The sequence below is a fragment of the Bombina bombina genome, chromosome 4, assembly GCF_027579735.1.
Source record: "Bombina bombina isolate aBomBom1 chromosome 4, aBomBom1.pri, whole genome shotgun sequence".
Classification (NCBI taxonomy): Eukaryota; Metazoa; Chordata; class Amphibia; order Anura; family Bombinatoridae; genus Bombina; species Bombina bombina.
In genome coordinates, this window is record NC_069502.1 from 876,458,538 (window position 1) to 876,479,661 (window position 21,124).

Sequence of the window (21,124 nt, forward strand, 5' to 3'; positions counted from 1 at the left end):
GCAGTGAATGTCAGAGGGATGTGAGGAGAGTATTGCCTATTTGAATGCAGTGATCTCCTTCTACGGGGTCTATTTCATAGGTTCTCTGTTATCGGTCGTAGAGATTCATCTCTTACCTCCCTTTTCAGATCGACGATATACTCTTATTTATATACCATTACCTCTGCTGATTTTCGTTTCAGTACTGGTTTGGCTTTCTACAAACATGTAGATGAGTGTCCTGGGGTAAGTAAATCTTATTTTCTGTGACACTCTAAGCTATGGTTGGGCACTTTATTTATAAAGTTCTAAATATATGTATTCAAACATTTATTTGCCTTGACTCAGAATGTTCAACATTCCTTATTTTCAGACAGTCAGTTTCATATTTGGGATAATGCGTTTGAATCAATCATTTTTTCTTACCTTAAAAATTTGACTTTTTTTCCCTGTGGGCTGTTAGGCTCGCGGGGGCTGAAAATGCTTCATTTTATTGCGTCATTCTTGGCGCGGACTTTTTTGGCGCAAAAAATCTTTTCTGTTTCCGGCGTCATACGTGTCGCCGGAAGTTGCGTCATTTTTTGACGTCCTTTTGCGCAAAAAATGTCGGCGTTCCGGATGTGGCGTCATTTTTGGCGCCAAAAAGCATTTAGGCGCCAAACAATGTGGGCGTATTATTTGGCGCCAAAAAATATGGGCGTCGCTTTTGTCTCCACATTATTTCAGTCTGATTTTTTCTTTGCTTCTGGTTTCTAGAAGCTTGTTTATTGGCATTTTTTCCCATTCCTGAAACTGTCATTTAAGGAATTTGATCAATTTTACTTTATATGTTGTTTTTTCTCTTTCATATTGCAAGATGTCTCACGTTGCATCTGAGTCAGAAGATACTTCAGGAAAATCGCTGTCTAGTGCTGGAACTACCAAAGCTATATGTATCTGCTGTAAACTTTTGGTAGCTATTCCTCTGGCTGTTGTTTGTATTAATTGTCATGACAAACTTGTTAAAGCAGATAATATTTCCTTTAGTAATGTACCATTGCCTGTTGCAGTTCCCTCATCATCTAAGGTGCAGAATGTTCCTGATAACATAAGAGATTTTGTTTCTGAATCCATCAAGAAGGCTATGTCTGTTATTTCTCCTTCTAGTAAACATAAAAAATCTTTTAAAACTTCTCTCTCTACAGATGAATTTTTAAATGAACATCATCATTCTGATTCTGATGACTCTTCTGGTTCAGAGGATTCTGTCTCAGAGATTGATGCTGATAAATCTTCATATTTATTTAAAATGGAATTTATTCGTTCTTTACTTAAAGAAGTACTAATTGCTTTAGAAATAGAGGATTCTGGTCCTCTTGATACTAATTCTAGACGTTTAGATAAGGTGTTTAAATCTCCTGTGGTTATTCCAGAAGTAATTTCCAGAGAATGGGATAAATTGGGTAATTCATTTACTCCTTCTAAACGTTTTAAGCAATTATATCCTGTGCCGTCTGACAGATTAGAATTTTGGGACAAAATCCCTAAAGTTGATGGGGCTATTTCTACCCTTGCTAAGCGTACTACTATTCCTACGTCAGATGGTACTTCGTTTAAAGATCCTTTAGATAGGAAAATTGAATCCTTTCTAAGAAAAGCTTATCTGTGTTCAGGTAATCTTCTTAGACCTGCTATATCTTTGGCTGATGTTGCTGCAGCTTCAACATTTTGGTTGGAGACTTTAGCACAACAAGTAACAGATCATGATTCTCATAATATTATTATTCTTCTTCAGCATGCTAATAATTTTATCTGTGATGCCATTTTTGATATTATCAGAGTTGATGTCAGGTTTATGTCTCTAGCTATTTTAGCTAGAAGAGCTTTATGGCTTAAAACTTGGAATGCTGATATGGCTTCTAAATCAACTCTACTTTCCATTTCTTTCCAGGGTAACAAATTATTTGGTTCTCAGTTGGATTCCATTATCTCAACTGTTACTGGTGGGAAAGGAACTTTTTTACCACAGGATAAAAAATCTAAGGGTAAAAACAGGGCTAATAATCGTTTTCGTTCCTTTCGTTTCAACAAAGAACAAAAGCCTGATCCTTCATCCTCAGGAGCAGTTTCAGTTTGGAAACCATCTCCAGTCTGGAATAAATCCAAGCCTTCTAGAAAGGCAAAGCCTGCTTCTAAGTCCACATGAAGGTGCGGCCCTCATTCCAGCTCAGCTGGTAGGGGGCAGGTTACGTTTTTTCAAAGAAATTTGGATCAATTCTGTTCACAATCTTTGGATTCAGAACATTGTTTCAGAAGGGTACAGAATTGGTTTCAAGATGAGACCTCCTGCAAAGAGATTTTTTCTTTCCCGTGTCCCAGTAAATCCAGTGAAAGCTCAAGCATTTCTGAATTGTGTTTCAGATCTAGAGTTGGCTGGAGTAATTATGCCAGTTCCAGTTCTGGAACAGGGGATGGGGTTTTATTCAAATCTCTTCATTGTACCAAAGAAGGAGAATTCCTTCAGACCAGTTCTGGATCTAAAAATATTGAATCGTTATGTAAGGATACCAACGTTCAAAATGGTAACTGTAAGGACTATCTTGCCTTTTGTTCAGCAAGGGCATTATATGTCCACAATAGATTTACAGGATGCTTATCTGCATATTCCGATTCATCCAGATCATTATCAGTTCCTGAGATTCTCTTTTCTGGACAAGCATTACCAGTTTGTGGCTCTGCCGTTTGGCCTAGCTACAGCTCCAAGAATTTTTACAAAGGTTCTCGGTGCCCTTCTGTCTGTAATCAGAGAACAGGGTATTGTGGTATTTCCTTATTTGGACGATATCTTGGTACTTGCTCAGTCTTTACATTTAGCAGAATCTCATACGAATCGACTTGTGTTGTTTCTTCAAGATCATGGTTGGAGGATCAATTTACCAAAAAGTTCATTGATTCCTCAGACAAGGGTAACTTTTCTGGGTTTCCAGATAGATTCAGTGTCCATGACTCTGTCTTTAACAGACAAGAGACGTCTAAAATTGATTTCAGCTTGTCGAAACCTTCAGTCACAATCATTCCCTTCGGTAGCCTTATGCATGGAAATTCTAGGTCTTATGACTGCTGCATCGGACGCGATCCCCTTTGCTCGTTTTCACATGCGACCTCTTCAGCTCTGTATGCTGAATCAATGGTGCAGGGATTACACAAAGATATCTCAATTAATATCTTTAAAACCGATTGTACGACACTCTCTAACGTGGTGGACAGATCACCATCGTTTAATTCAGGGGGCTTCTTTTGTTCTTCCGACCTGGACTGTAATTTCAACAGATGCAAGTCTCACAGGTTGGGGAGCTGTGTGGGGATCTCTGACGGCACAAGGAGTTTGGGAATCTCAGGAGGTGAGATTACCGATCAATATTTTGGAACTCCGTGCAATTTTCAGAGCTCTTCAGTCTTGGCCTCTTCTGAAGAGAGAATCGTTCATTTGTTTTCAGACAGACAATGTCACAACTGTGGCATACATCAATCATCAAGGAGGGACTCACAGTCCTCTGGCTATGAAAGAAGTATCTCAAATTCTGGTTTGGGCGGAATCCAGCTCCTGTCTAATCTCTGCGGTTCATATCCCAGGTATAGACAATTGGGAAGCGGATTATCTCAGTCGCCAAACGTTGCATCCGGGCGAATGGTCTCTTCACCCAGAGGTATTTCTTCAGATTGTTCAAATATGGAAGCTTCCAGAAATAGATCTGATGGCGTCTCATCTAAACAAGAAACTTCCCAGGTATCTGTCCAGATCCCGGGATCCTCAGGCGGAAGCAGTGGATGCATTATCACTTCCTTGGAAGTATCATCCTGCTTATATCTTTCCGCCTCTAGTTCTTCTTCCAAGAGTAATCTCCAAGATTCTGAAGGAATGCTCGTTTGTTCTGCTGGTAGCTCCGGCATGGCCTCACAGGTTTTGGTATGCGGATCTTGTCCGGATGGCCTCTTGCCATCCGTGGACTCTTCCGCTACGACCAGACCTTCTGTCGCAAGGTCCTTTTTTCCATCAGGATCTCAAATCCTTAAATTTAAAGGTATGGAGATTGAACGCTTGATTCTTAGTCAAAGAGGTTTCTCTGACTCTGTGATTAATACTATGTTACAGGCTCGTAAATCTGTATCCAGAGAGATATATTATAGAGTCTGGAAGACTTATATTTCTTGGTGTCTTTCTCATCATTTTTCTTGGCATTCTTTTAGAATTCCAAGAATTTTACAGTTTCTTCAGGATGGTTTAGATAAAGGTTTGTCCGCAAGTTCCTTGAAAGGACAAATCTCTGCTCTTTCTGTTCTTTTTCACAGAAAGATTGCTAATCTTCCTGATATTCATTGTTTTGTACAAGCTTTGGTTCGTATAAAACCTGTCATTAAGTCAATTTCTCCTCCTTGGAGTTTGAATTTGGTTCTAGGGGCTCTTCAAGCTCCTCCGTTTGAACCTATGCATTCATTGGACATTAAATTACTTTCTTGGAAAGTTTTGTTCCTTTTGGCAATCTCTTCTGCCAGAAGAGTTTCTGAATTATCTGCTCTTTCTTGTGAGTCTCCTTTTCTGATTTTTCATCAGGATAAGGCAGTGTTGCGAACTTCTTTTGAATTTTTACCTAAAGTTGTGAATTCCAACAACATTAGTAGAGAAATTGTGGTTCCTTCATTATGTCCTAATCCTAAGAATTCTAAGGAGAAATCGTTACATTCTTTGGATGTTGTTAGAGCTTTGAAATATTATGTTGAAGCTACTAAGTCTTTCCGAAAGACTTCTAGTTTATTTGTTATCTTTTCCGGTTCTAGAAAAGGCCAGAAAGCTTCTGCCATTTCTTTGGCATCTTGGTTGAAATCTTTAATTCATCTTGCCTATGTTGAGTCGGGTAAAACTCCGCCTCAAAGGATTACAGCTCATTCTACTAGGTCAGTTTCTACTTCCTGGGCGTTTAGGAATGAAGCTTCGATTGATCAGATTTGCAAAGCAGCAACTTGGTCCTCTTTGCATACTTTTACTAAATTCTACCATTTTGATGTATTTTCTTCTTCTGAAGCAGTTTTTGGTAGAAAAGTACTTCAGGCAGCGGTTTCAGTTTGAATCTTCTGCTTATGTTTTTCATTAAACTTTATTTTGGGTGTGGATTATTTTCAGCAGGAATTGGCTGTCTTTATTTTATCCCTCCCTCTCTAGTGACTCTTGCGTGGAAAGATCCACATCTTGGGTAATCATTATCCCATACGTCACTAGCTCATGGACTCTTGCTAATTACATGAAAGAAAACATAATTTATGTAAGAACTTACCTGATAAATTCATTTCTTTCATATTAGCAAGAGTCCATGAGGCCCACCCTTTTTTTGTGGTGGTTATGATATTTGTATAAAGCACAATTATTCCAATTCCTTATTTTATATGCTTTCGCACTTTTTTATCACCCCACTTCTTGGCTATTCGTTAAACTGAATTGTGGGTGTGGTGAGGGGTGTATTTATATGCATTTTGAGGTTTGGGAAACTTTGCCCCTCCTGGTAGGAATGTATATCCCATACGTCACTAGCTCATGGACTCTTGCTAATATGAAAGAAATGAATTTATCAGGTAAGTTCTTACATAAATTATGTTTTTTGAATGACTCCAAATACCAGCGGTAGCCTAAAACCAGCATTAGGAGCAGTGTTCCCTCTAAGGCCAGTTTTGTGTGCGGCCCAGCAGTGAAACAGTTAATTAGGTAACCACACCCTGCAATTAGCAAACACTGCACAATGCAGATGGCAAGGTATGGTTCTCTTGTTAACTGTTTCACTCCTGGGCTGCACACAAAACTGTCCTTAGAGGGAACACTGGTTAGGAGCCTCTAACGCTGGTTTTCACGGCTACCGCCAAACTCCAAATCTAGGCCTTAGAAAGCAAATAATATAAATTATCATTTTTTTAATAGATACTAAATATAGATTAATTTTTAAGATCATTGCTCTGATTTTCAGACTAATAACCGAGCGCACAATTGTTTTATTTTTATACCGTCAACTACCTCCTGCAGCTTTCTCCTGTTTGTGTAAATTGTGTGTTTTCATATGAAAAAGAAGAGTGAGGGGGTTAGTCTCTTATTTAATAATTAAATGGACAGTCTAACAAATATTTTACAATATTTAAAAAGATATATAATCCCTTTATTACACTTTCAACAGTTTTCCCTAACCGACACTGTTATATCGATACTATTGATAATTATGTAACTAACTTGTATCTAAGCATCTTATGAGCCTACAAAAACGCATGACTTTTCTTTATTATGTATTGAATTATATTTTAAACAATTTGTGTAGAGTCTGCCACTATACACAATATTGATCAGAATGCTATCGATATGGCCTACAACACCTTGTTATCACCTGATTTGATCAGTAAATAAAATATAGGCATTCAGCAAGGGCTTAGAAATTATCATATCCAACCTCCTATACTTTAATTAAAATATTATAACAATTGAACAAAGTAAAATTAAGCTTATTATCATATGGGGAGTGTCTTCTATCCCACTTGCAGTGTGCTTTTAAAATGCATTTTAAAGAAATCTAAAATCAAAGCTTCCAAGTAATTTTTTTAAACCATTTTATACTGGATTGTTAGATCAGTATCTGTGCATCTTATTCTTTATAGTACTGTCTATTCAAAGTAGTTATATTAAAATGAGTGTATACTTTCCATTTAAACAACGTATCTATGTTCATGTAACATTATGCAACGAACGTGATTTTCTCTCTATGATCCGAAAAAAAATTAAATAAAAATAAAAAGTTTGTTAAATTATATGAATATTTCTAATTCATCATTATTATTTTTTTTAATATTACCTTTGAAAATTAAAGATGCATGTTGATTTAGTATAGCACAATGTTTTTAGACACTAAGTTTTATAGTGAAACATGGCATACGAAAATACCAAGTAACAGATTGAATATTACACTTAGATTTTAATAAGAGATTAAAATAATGATAAATCATTAAGAAATCCATAAATTTCAAGTCAAAATGAGATTGCTTTTAATGGTCAATCAAATCCAAATAAAACTTTAATGATTTAAATTGGTTATTCAAAACCAAACAATGTACCAATTTACTGTTATCACCAATATTGATTTGTTCTCTTTGTATTCTTAATTGAATGCTACAACTAGGAGGTTAATATGCTAATTTCTTAGTCATTGAACACTGCCTCTGATCATAATACATTTTTACTACTAGAGGCCATTATTAAAAATTGTTCATGTAGCTATCATTGAGCTCCTGCACGTAAAATGCCCTAGGACTGAGCAATGATTGGCTAAACTGCATGTCTGTAAAAAAGAACTAAAATATGGGTGCGTTCGAAAAAAGTTTATATAAAAGGTAATTACAATAACTGTCTTGGTTGTGCAAAACTTGTGAATGGTTAATAAAGGCATTATCTTTCTTTTTAAACCACAAAAATTCTGGTGTTGACTCTCCCTTTTTAGACTGAGTCACACACTGTACATACAACGTGTAAAGTTTATATAATAAAGTGAATAGTGCTTTATTGTACATTCAGAAATACTGTTAAATGGTATAACGTTAATCCTTTTAAAAAGATTTGAATGTACATTCTACACTTGAAATTTTTATTTTATTTTAGGATGTATACAATGCTTGATTACACATTTCATATTTTTTTTATTTTTTTTTTTATAAATAATTTTTTATTGTTTGAATAAATGAGTGAACATAAGATCATCAAAAGCATGTATGTAAATAACAATAGTACATAATACAGTACTTGTAGGACATTACAATGTATGGAACAGATACACATAATAAAAGGCACAAGAGAAAATGCTGAATGTCAGAGTCCATTGCCTGTAAGTCTCCGAATTCTCCCCCACCTCTCCAGATGGGAGTGCTAGAGGCCAATATCCGTGACAGACACAATACTAGTTGTCCAGAGAGATCAGCATTTTCCACATAATATAAAAGTTATATCATAACTGTTCATACCAACATCATAAATTAACCATCGAATATTGTAAATCAGATATATTAATCAAACCATATTGAGACTGCGCCAAGCTGTCAGACAGGGGGAAGGGAGAGAAAAAAAAAAAGGGGAGTATGGGAGGAGGATTGTAGGGCCACAATTCATATTTTGGCATATCCAACATTAAAATTATTATACATGTAACCTCTTGGATAAAATCGTATTTTAGTCGATGCAAAATGCACTTTTAGCTAATTATTTTTTTCAAAAAATTGAAGTATAGTCAATCAGTGCCAGCTCCCATATAACTTCACGTGCACTAGCACATTGTTATTGATATCAAATATAATTATTAACAACCTCTTTAGGTGAAAACATGTTAAAATTACTTTATTAAAGAGGTGGCCTTTAAGAAATTTGGAGATTAAACACCTAGGTTAAAGGGACAGTCTACAACAGAATTGTTATTGTTTTAAAAGATAGCTAATCCCTTGTTTACCCGCTCCATAGTCTTGCATAACCAACACAGTTTAATGGATATATTTGTGACATCAGTGATTATCTTGTATATAAGCCTCTGCAAACTACAGCTTTATTAGTTCTTTTGAAAGACTTGCATTTTAGAAAATAAATGATTGATCACAGGTAACTTCACGTGCATAATCATATTCTTATTTTTTTTCAAAAAAATGAACTAACAACCTCTATTGTTTGAAAATCAGTTAAAATGCATTGTTAAGAGGTGTACTGGACTTCAAGCACTACAAAATTAACATCTGAAACTACAAAGTTATGCTAGCAAGTAAAAATAGCAATACAACACATAAATATTGTTTTTATAACTAAATTATAATAATTGTTTAGATTACATCCCCTATCTGAATCTTTTATTTTTTTTATTTTATTTTTTGAGAACTATACTTTACCATTAACAAAATGACACAAAGAGAACAAAGATAAATTCATATAACCAATTAATTTCAATTTGATTATAAAATGAAATCCACTATATGAAACATTAATTGGAAATCACGAATATACTATTACACAAGTAGCACTACAATTTAGTACCCACAGAGGTATTGAAATTATAGAAAATTAAAAAAAAAAAAAGAAATAACAGATTTTAGTTGAGAATTCCGCTTTTAAAAAACTAAAAAAGTACAAAATTATTTTTATAAAACTGATTTATAATGCACTTGGGTGGTCCAAACATAAATAAAATATATCTTCATCCGAAAATGATTATTTTTTTGTAAAGAAATATATATATATATATATATATATATATATATATATATATATATATATATATATATATATATATATATATATATATATGGTTTTGAACAAATGTTATGAAGAGAATGATGCATAATTGATAATTATTTAAAAATATAATTTTTTAAAAGTTGGGAGGATATTTATAACTCTTTAATAGAGATAATTATATGTCTTATAAACTTTTTGAACGATAATAAATTTATTTAATAAATAAAAGTACACACCGTGCCACATGTGCAGCTAACAGTGGTCAATACTTTGAAAAGCATTGATGGTGTCCATGAGTATAGCATATTATAAAAATGTAAAATATTAACAAAGTAGTGGTTTGACATAAAATTCATGTGTTTACTAAATGTAATAACCATGAGGATTTTGGTTTTATGATAATATGGTCACATACTTTTTTAACATATTAATAGGTATTGTTATTTTAGTTATACAATATCACTTTAATAAACTGATTAACTTGTTTTTAATATCTTGAATTATTTCAAATATGATGCTCTATAAAGCATTTATCATTTTGATGAGATAACTTTTTGATAAGAAAAAAATTAAAAATTTTGAGGATATATTAGGATTTTTTTTCATAATTAGTTCATATTTAAAATCATAATCACAAAATTATAACAAGCCAAAAAAAGGCAGAGTATATCTATTGATCAATATGTTTAAAAGCTATGAAAAGGATTATGGCTCACTCTTACAAAAGAAGATGATAAATGGACAATGTATGTGTCAACGATTTGATAGATAACTATAGAGGTTTGATAATTTAAAGTTATGACAAACAAAGACATTTGTTTAAAGATGGGTATGGCTCACATCGAAAAAACAAGTCTGTAAATCACATGGATTTGACAGTCTTTTCCTTTGTGGGCTGATGATACAAACTCCAAATTTCATTTGAAAGAACACACTATGTGCAATATATTTTTTACAAAAATATAAACATATATATATGGGAAAGATAGCAACAGTGTATATAGATTAAAATAAATTTTGATTTGATGTTTAAAAGCTATGAAAAGGATTATGGCTTACTCTTACAAAAGAAGATGATAAATGGACAATGTATGTGTCAACGATTTGATAGATAACTATAGAGGAATGTTAATTTAAAGTTGAGACAAACAAAGTCATTTGTTTAAAGATGGGTGATGGGTATGGCTCACAGACAAAAACACAAGGCTGTAAATCAAATGGATTTGACAGTCGTTTCCTTTGCAAAAACTTTTGGGGGATGATGATAGAAACTCCAAATTTCATTTGAAAGATCACACTATGTGCAATATATTTTTTGAAATAATATAAACATATATATATATGGGATAGATAGCAACACTGTATATAGATTAAAATAAATTTTAATTTTATAAGATTTTAATGTTATTTTCATAGATATAGTATATGGTGCATGGGAAATATATAAGTTCATAATATACATTTTTTTTATAGATATATATTGAGATCAACCCAAGAGACAATTATTTCAAAAGAGCATAGGATATATATCTACAATTAATAGGTATTATAATCAACACTGTGTTACATAAAGAAGATATAGTGAAATATATATATATTCTATTCTTGTCAAATGATATGTATATATATAGAACGAGCAATCTAATGTATTTAAAACAATGAGTTATAGTTATACAAAATGTGATAATTTTAGTTAGATTGCAATGTAATAATCGGTTGAAGTTCAAAGGATCAATAACAGTATCAATTAATATAAATAATATTAAAAGTGGAATAAAATTATCATAGATGTAATATACATACAATGAAATAGATGTTTTATCATCAAATTTATAATGTAGCATATTCAAAATATATAGATATAGATTATCATTTAGTCTGTCTTTGTGGTTTAAAAAAAGATTTACTGTAGATTAAAAATTAGCTTTACTAATCAAATATTTATGAAATAGAAAAATTAAATAAGAATTAATTGTTAGAAATATTTATTAATATACAATGAACACTTACCAATATGAATCAATATGGAATCGATGTTTAAATCGGGTAATGTTCGTTTCTCAACAACGAAAAGCGGAGAAAACAGCAAGCAGCCTTTACAGTTCGCTTACAAGATAGTAATGAATGAATAGATATTCAGTCAATACTATGTTGCAACGGGGATTGACGCATGTGCTTTAGATCGTAATTGTTTTTAGTCGCGCAGGCGCAATTAGACGTAACGGCGTGATGTACGCATGCGCAAGCATTCAGAGAATCGCGAACACGCATTTACAATACGTATAGAGCGGGTGGGAACGCTCTATACGTAATACACAAAGAAACCAGGAACTAAATGGAGGGAGGAGCTATAAGCGGCCGAACACGTAGAGAAAAAGTATTTATTTTATATTTATATGTATACAAATATGTGTTAAAAACTTAGCGATCTTGCTATATATTAACTAATTAACATACTACTGCTTTCAATTGCGGAAAACTTTACCTTCACTTTAAGACACTCTCAGCTATGGTTTGGTACTTTATGTGTTAATATAAAGTTCTAAATATATGTATTGTACTTATATTTGCTATGAGTCCGGTTTAAGTATATTTCCTTTTGCAGACTGTCAGTTTCATATCTGGGAAATGCTTTTTTATGAAAAATGTATTTCTTACCTGGGGTATAGTCTCTTTTTCAAATTGATTGTCTTTTAAATTTGCGGGCAGAATTAGGCTCGCAAGGGCGCAAAATGCCAAAGTTTATTGCGTCATTCTTGGCGTGAAGTTACGTTCGTTGATGCAAATTCGTAATTTCCGGCGTCTTAGTTGACGCCGAGTCCCTCACAAGGTTGCATCATCTATGACGCAAATGTGTCGTATCCGGACGTTTTTGGCGCCAAAAAATATTTTTTTAGTCGACGCCGAGTCCTTTCACAAGGTTGCGTCTTCATTGAAAATTTCTGTTTTTGTTGTGCGTCATACTTGGCGCCAAATATTTTCATTATTTAAAGCCCCATTCCTATATGCCTCTTGCCTTTTTCTCTATCAGAGGACTATGCTATTTGCATTTTTTTCCCATTCCTGAAACTGCCATATAAGGAAATTGATAATTTTGCTTTATATGTTGTTTTTTCTCTTACATTTGCAATATGTCTCAATCTGATCCTGTCTCTGAAATCATTGTTGGGACCCTGCTGCCTGATAGCAGTTCTACCAAAGTTAAGTGCATTTGTTGTAAACTTGTGGAGGTTATATCTCCAGCTGTGGTTTGTAAATAGTTGTCATGATAAACTTTTACATGCAGAGAATATGTCCATCAGTAATAGTACATTGCCTGTTGCTGTTCGTTCAACATTTAATGTACAAGATATACCTGTGAATCTAAAAGATTTTATTGCTGATTCTATTCAGAAGGCTTTGTCTGCCATCCCGTCTTCTACTAAACGTAAAAGGTCTTTTAAAACTAATCGTAAAGTTGATGAAATTTCAAATGACCGACAACATACTGAATTATCCTCCTCTGTTGAGGATCTGATTCAGAAGATCCTTGCTCAGATATTTAAATTTAAAATGGACTATATTCGTTCTTTGTTAAAAGAAGTGTTGATTACATTGGATATTGAGGAAACTAGTCCTCTTGATACTAAAACTAGTAAACGTTTAAATTCTGTTTATAAACCTCCTGTGGTTACTCCAGAGGTTTTTCCAGTTCCTGATGCTATTTCTGATATGATTTCTAAGGAATGGAATAGGCCCTGGTACTTCTTTTATTCCTTCTTCAAGGTTTCAAAAATTGTATCCTTTGCCAGCAGTTACATTGGAGTTTTGGGAAAGGATCCCCAAAGTTGATGGGGCTATCTCTACTCTTGCTAAATGTACGACTATTCCTATGGAAGGATAGTACTTCTTTTAAAGATCCTTTAGATAGGAAACTTGAATCTTATCTAAGGAAAGCCTATTTATATTCTGGCCATCTTCTCAGGCCTGCAATTTCTTTGGCTGATGTTGCAGCTGCATCAACTTTTTAGTTGGAAAATTTAGCGCAACAAGAATTGGATTCTGATTTGTCTAGCATTGTTCGCTTGCTTCAACATGCTAATCCATTTTATTTGTGATGCCATTTTTTATATCATCAAAATTGATGTTAATACAACAAAAGAAAAGGGGGCGCCCTTGAGAGTATCTAATAAAAAAATGATAATATGTGATATATGAGGTAGCTCATATGTTACCAATAGGAATGTACCTTTCAGTATAAGTGATGATACACTGATTCAATAGTAACTTGTATATATATTGTGAATAGAGTAAATAGATATTAACCTATACAATTGATAAACACAATGTTAATAGGACAGTTGTATCTCACTCAAAGATAGTGGTTATAGGGTTATAATGATCACTATATTGTCCTTTATAAGAATCTTGATAGTAGAATACCAGGGCAGCAATCTGTAGTGGTCCAGACCAGGATCCAATTAAGCAATCTAAAATATCAAACAGAGACAGATGCGCCACATGGCCCAATATTGTAGTTTCCAAATGTATGTAGATTTTACTATATAGTTGAACTCACATGTATTGAAGCACCTCACTTGGTGCAAATGACACAGTCTGGGATCTATAACAGTCACCCAGCAGACCGGCCTCTCGAGTTGTTCAGGGTCTATGTAAAATAGAAAACACAAAAAAGCCTATATGGCCTAGTATTGTATGACTAGAGTGATTCCACACCAGATAGTAGTATAAGATTTTGAACTCACATTTGGTGAAGCATCCCCAATGATGCTATAGAGACAGGCTGGGATTAATTCAGTCACCCAACAGACTTAACTCGTGGCATACAGCATGCAATAGTCCTCTCGGTGGTCTTTAGGTCAGTTATATCCTCAGATAAAAAACAATTCATAGGCAGCAAGTGTTTTTAGTAAAAGTTAAAATCACTTTAATAAAATAATAATAGATTGCGACGTGTTTCTCAGTCTCAGACTGTTTCCTGAGGATCAATTTACCAAAAAGTTCTTTGATTCCTCAGACAAGGGTCACCTTTTTAGGTTTCCGGATAGATTCAGTGTCCATGACTCTGTCTCTAACAGACGAGACATTTTAAATTGGTTTCGGCATGTCGGAACCTTCAGTCTCAGTCATTCCCTTCAGTAGGTATGTGCATGGAAGTTTTAGGTCTCATGACTGCAGCATCGGACGTGATCCCCTTTGCTCGTTTTCATATGAGACCTCTCTAGGTTTGTATGCTGAACAAATGGTGCAGGGATTATACAAGGATTTCACAATTCATATCCTTAAATCCAAATGTTTGACTATCTCTGTCTCGTGGTTAAATCACCATCGTATAGTTCTAGGGGCCTCTTCTTTGTTCGTCCAACCTGGATTGTGATCACAACAGATGCAAATTTTTCAGGTTGGGGAGCTGTTTTGGGATCTCTGACAGCACAAGGGGTTTGGAAATCTCAAGAGGCGAGATTTCCAATCAATATTTTGGAACTGTGCGATTTTCAGGGCTCTTCAGATTTGGCCTCTGTTGAAGAGAGAACCATTCATTTGTTTTTGGACAGACAATATCACAACTGTGACATATGTCAATCATCAGGGTGGGACTCTCAGTCCCCAAGCTATAAAAGAAGTATCCCGGATACTTGCTTGGGCGGAATCCAGCTCCTGTCTAATTTCTGCGGTTCATATCCCAGGTATAGACCATTGGGAAGCGGATTATCTCAGCCGTCAGACTTTACATCCGGGGGAGTGGTCCCTCCATCCAGATGTGTTTTCTCAGGTTGTTCAGATGTGGGGTCTTCCAGAAATAGATCTGATGGCTTCTCATCTAAACAAGAAACTTCCCAGGTACCTGTCCAGGTCCAGGGATCCTCAGGCGGAAGCAGTGGATACGTTGACACTTACTTTGTGTTATCAGCCTGCTTATATTTTCCCGCCTCTAGTTCTTCTTCCAAGAGTGATCTCCAAAATCATCATAGAGCAATTGTTTATGTTGCTGGTGGCTCCAGCATGGCCTCACAGGTTTTGGTATGCGGATCTTGTTCGGATGTCCAGTTGCCAACCTTGGCCACTTCCATTAAGGCCGGACTTTCTGTCTCAAGGTCCGTTTTTCCATCAGGATCTCAAATAATTCAATTTGAAGGTATGGAAATTGAACGCCTAGTGCTTAGTCATAGAGGTTTCTCTGACTCCGTGATTAATACTATGTTACAGGCTCGTAAATCTGTTTCTCGAAAGATTTATTATCGAGTTTGGAAGACTTATATTTCATGGTGTTCTCATAAATTCTCTTGGCATTCTTTCAGAATTCCTAGAATTTTACAGTTTCTTCAGGATAGTTTGGATAAGGGGTTGTCTGCAAGTTTATTGAAGTGACAAATCTCGTCTTGGAGTCTTAATTTCGGTTTTAAAGGCTTTACAGGCTCCACCATTTGAGCCTATGCATTCTTTGGACATTAAACTACTTTCTTGGAAAGTGTTGTTCCTTTTGGCCATCTCTTCTGCTAGAAGAGTTTGTGAATTATCTGCTCTTTCTTGTTAATCTCCTTTTCTGATTTTTCATCAGGATAAGGCAGTTTTGCGGACTTCATTTAAATTCTTATCTAAGGTTGTGAATTCTAACAACGTTAATAGAGAAATTGTTGTCCTTTCCTTGTGTCCTAATCCTAAGATTTTTTTGGAGAGATCCTTATATTCTTTGGATATGGTAAGAGCTTTGAAATATTATGTTGAATCTACTAAAGATTTCAGGAAGACTTCTAGTCTATTTGTTATCTTTTCTGGTTCTAGGAAAGGTCAGAAGGCTTCTGCCGTTTCCTTGGCATTGTGGTTAAAGCTTTTGATTCATCAAGCTTGTTTGGAGAATTACAGCTCATTCTACTAGATCTACTAGACTAGTCTCCACTTCGAGGGCTTTTAAGAATGAAGCTTCAGTTGATCAGATTTGCAAAGCAGCAACTACATTTACTAAATTCTAGCGTTTTGATGTATTTGCTTCTGCAGAAGCAGTTTTTGGTAGAAAAGTTCTTCAGGCAGCTGTTTGTTTGATTCTTCTGCTTATGTTTTAAGTTTTTCTTTTCATTTATGAGGATAAACTTATGTTTTGGGTTGTGGATTAATTTTTTTCAGCGAAAAATGGCTGTTTTTATTTTATACGTCACTAGCTCATGGACTCTTGCCAATTACATAAAGAAAACATAATTTATGTAAGAACTTACCTGAAAAATTAATTTCTTTCATATTGGCAAGAGTCCATGAGGCCCACCCTTTTTATGGTGGTTATGTTTTTTTTTGTATAAAGCACAATTATTTCCTAATTCCTTTGTTGATGCTTTTTACTCCTTTCTTTATCACCCCACTACTTGGCTATTCGTTAAACTGAATTCTGGGTGTGGTGCGGGGTGTATTTATAGGCATTTTGAGGTTTGGGAAACTTTTCCCCTCCTGGTAGGATTGTATATCCCATACATCACTAGCTCATGGACTCTTGCCAATATGAAAGAAATTAATTTATCAGGTAAGTTCTTACATAAATTATGTTTTGTCTATGTTAAAGGGACATGGAACCAACATTTTTCTTTTTCTTATTTTTCATTATTCAAATAGAGCATGTGATTTTAAACAACACTCCAATTTACTTATTTTATCCAATTTTGCTTCATTCTCTTTGTATCCTTTTTTGAAGGAGCAGCTATGCACTACTGGGAGCATTCTGAAGACCTCTTGCGAACCACAGAAAAGAGGCATTTTTGTGCAGCCACCAATCGGCATCTAGCTCCCAGTAATGCATTCCTTTATATGATTTTCAACAATGGATATCAAGAGATTGAAGATAATAGAAGCAAATTGGAAAGTTGTCTGAATCACAAGACATTTTTTGGGTTTCATACCCCTTTAAAACCCTTTGCAGCCTTTTTTTCTAACACCTGAGATCTCATATTGTTGAGCCTTTATAGCTTTTATGTGCAATATTTTTTTTAAAATAAATTTTATTAGACAGTGTTATTTTAAATGTAAGTGTATTTTCTAATGAATTTTTTATATGTTTTGTGCAACTTTTATGTTTTGTGAAACAGTTAACCAGAGCTCTGAAGATGCAATAATCATTCTAGTGTAAATCATGACTGTGCTCTAGCGATCGCATTTACTTTCAACTTGTATCACCAGCAGTAAGCCCAATGAGTGCAAACACCCGGGATAAACCCCTTATCGCTTGGGCACAAACATTTGTGCTCCATTCGTAATCTGACCCTTATTCAGAAACTTAAAAAAAAATTCAAAACTACAAAAAAAAAGTAAGAATTCTTAGCATACTTCCTAAAAGTTGTAGTTTATCAAAAATACAGAATATATGTAAGGTTAGTCAGTACATGGTTAACATAAAAACTAAAAAAAAAAATAAATGTGTGTAGTTTTACCATTTACTGCAAGCAAGAGTGTCAGCAACATTTTAGTTGAAATAATCTTTATTGTCAGAAAGGAAGACAAGAGACATATCTAATACATCATGCCCCTAGTTCAGATAAACATATTTATATTCATTGTTACAGTCTCAGGACCTCTTATCATGTTTGATAAAGAATGAAACAACTTCTCTCAGCAATTAGTATATCCATCCGGCTTTCCCAATGTATCTCCATCATTACTGAAATCTCTGAAAGTCCATAGAGTCCTAGGAAAAGCTCCCACCTACTAAAGTTGCCTTCAGATGTAGGAAATATATGAGGTCCTGTTTATTTTCCTGAAGTAGGAACGAAATTATCTATAGTCTTCCTTCCCCTCCCTTTTCTAATGTGTTTTCCTTTTATTTTAATAATTATAAACATTAGACGTAAACTTTTGAAACTGTAAAACAAACTCATAACTGTATAACCTTTCCCGTCGAGCAGAGAGAGAACCATCAAATTGTATCTAAGATGTATATAAGTTCCCCATAAAAGACTTAGTGACAATAAGTTTAGGAGAGATCCCCTATATTTCCCTTTTCTCCTGCATTGGTGTATCCGGTCCACGGCTTCATCCTTACTTGTGGGATATTCTCAATCCCTACAGGAAGTGGCAAAGAGAGCACACAGCAAAGCTGTCCATATAGCTCCCCTCAGGCTCCGCCCCCCTAGTCATTCTCTTTGCCGCTATAACTAGTAGCATCTCCCCGGGGGTGGTAAAGAGTATGTGGTGTTAGTTGTAGTTTTTTATTTCTTCTATCATGAGTTTGTTATTTTAAAATAGTGCCGGCTTGTACTATTTACTCTGCAGCAGAAAGTGAAGAAGATTTCTGCTAAGAGGACTATGATTTTAGCACCAGTAATTAAAATCCATTGCTGTTCCCACGCAGGACTGTTGAAACCAGATAACATCAGTTGGGGGGAACAGTTTGCAGGCTTAACTGCTTCAGGTATGATCAGTCATTTTTCTAACAAGACCCAGTAATGCTAGCAGACTGTCAGAAATTCCCTCTGGGATAGGTAAGCCATTGTTATTAGATTCAGCAATAAAAGGATGGCTTATTTTAAGGGCTTATGTTGGTTGACACTATTGTGGGCTAATCGATTGCTATTTAGCAAGTTTTCAACTTAAATAGGTGTTTTTTTATCAACTTAAAACACTTTTGGGGATTAATTTGGACACCTAATCTAGTCCGAAAGGCCCCTCCACTCTGGTATGCAGAGGAAGGAAGCCTCATTTTCACGCCTCAATTGTGCACTTGTTTTGACTAGCCAGTTCATGCAGCTTCACATGGGGAGTCCGGAGGCATCAGGAAGGGCTCCAGGGAGGCTTATATTCTTACCAAAATAACCCTAAGGAAGGTAAAAGCCACAGGGCAAGCTGTGGCAGAGTACTGTAGTGTGTTAACCGGTTAACTGCTGTTATTAGCTCCGGTTTGGGCATTAAGGGGTTAATTGGTCTGAAATTTTGTGTGCAACCTTTTCAAAGCATTATGACACTGTGGTGAAAATTTCATAAAAATCGGATGTGTTTTTGATGGTTTTTTGATATTTCAGTAATAAAGTGTGCACTTTTATTATTTAAAGAGACAGTAACGTTTTTGTCAAAAATACATTTTATTGCATTGAAGTTACTTTTAAGTCTGTTAAACATGTCTGAACCTTCAGATAGCCTATGTTCTCTATGTTCAAAGACCAAGGTGGTTCCCCCATTAAATTTATGTGTGAAATGTGTTATAGCGTCCAAACAGCTTAAGGACCATACAATTACACTTAAAGATATAGCCCAAGATGATTCTTTAGCTGAAGGGTGTGAAGATAGCTCGCTATCCTCCCCTTCTGTGTCAACACCAGCTATGCCCGCGCAAGCGATGCCCAGTACATCTAACGCACCAATTGCAATTACTATGCAACAGTTAGCGGCAGTAATGGATAATTCTCTCTCAGCATTTTTATCCAAACTGCCAGCTTTTCCTAGGAAGCGTGATTGCTCAGTTTTAAACACAGAAAATGAGCAAGCTGATGCAGAGGATAATTTATCTGTAGTGCCCTCACATCAATCTGACTTGGCTGTGAGGGAGGGCCTGTCTGAGGGAGAAATTTCTGACACAGGGAAAGTTTCTCAGCAGGCAGAGCCTGATGCCATAGCATTTAAATTTAAGCTAGAACACCTCCGCGCCCTACTTAAGGAGGTCCTAGCTACACTTGATGATTGTGATCCTTTGGTGATCCCTGAAAAATTGTGTAAAATGGACAAATTCTTAGAGGTCCCAGTACACACTGATGCATTTCCAATACCTAAGAGGGTGGCGGATATCGTGAATAAGGAGTGGGAGAAGCCAGGTGTACCCTTTGTTCCCCCTCCTATATTTAAGAAAATGTTCCCAATTGTTGACCCTAGAAGGGACGCATGGCAGACGGTCCCTAAGGTAGAGGGGGCAGTTTCACCGCTAGCTAAGCGCACGACTATACCAATAGAAGACAGTTGCGCTTTCAAAGATCCTATGGATAAAAAATTAGAAGGTTTACTTAAGAAAATCTTTGTTCAACAGGGTTTTCTTCTTCAACCAATTTCTTGCATTATTCCTGTAACCACTGCAGCGGCTTTTTGGTTTGAGGAACTAGAAAACTTGCTCCAAAAGGAGACTTCTTATGATGAAGTCATGGACAGAAATCACGCCCTGAAGTTGGCTAATTCTTTCATTACAGACGCCGCTTTCCAGTTAGCTAAATTAGCGGCGAAAAATTCTGGTTTTGCAATTGTGGCGCGCAGAGCGCTTTGGTTAAAGTCTTGGTCGGCGGATGTGTCATCCAAAACAAAATTACTTAATATTCCTTTCAAGGGTAAGACCCTATTTGGGCCAGAGTTGAAGGAAATTATTTCAGATATCACTGGGGGAAAGGGCCATGCCCTTCCACAGGATAGACCTTTTAAGGCTAAAAATAAGTCTAATTTTCGTTCCTTTTGCAATTTCAGGAACGGACCGACTTCCACCTCTACAGCCATTAGGCAAGAGGGTAACGCATCCCAGCCCAAACCAGCATGGAAGCCATTGCAAGGCTGGAACAAGGGCAAACAGGCCAAGAAGCCTGCTGCTGCTACCAAGACAGCATGAAGGGGTAGCCCCCGATCCGGGACCGGATCTAGTAGGGGGCAGACTTTCTCTCTTTGCTCAGGCTTGGGCAAGAGATGTTCCGGACCCCTGGGCACTAGAAATTGTTTCTCAGGGGTATCTTCTAGAGTTCAAGGACCTTCCTCCAAGGGGAAGGTTCCACATGTCTTGCTTATATTTAGACCAGATAAAGAGACAGGCATTCTTATGTTGCGTAGAAGACCTATTAAAGATGGGAGTGATACACCCAGTTCCAACAGTGGAACAAGGACTGGGTTTTTACTCAAACCTGTTTGTAGTTCCCAAAAAAGAAGGACCTTTCA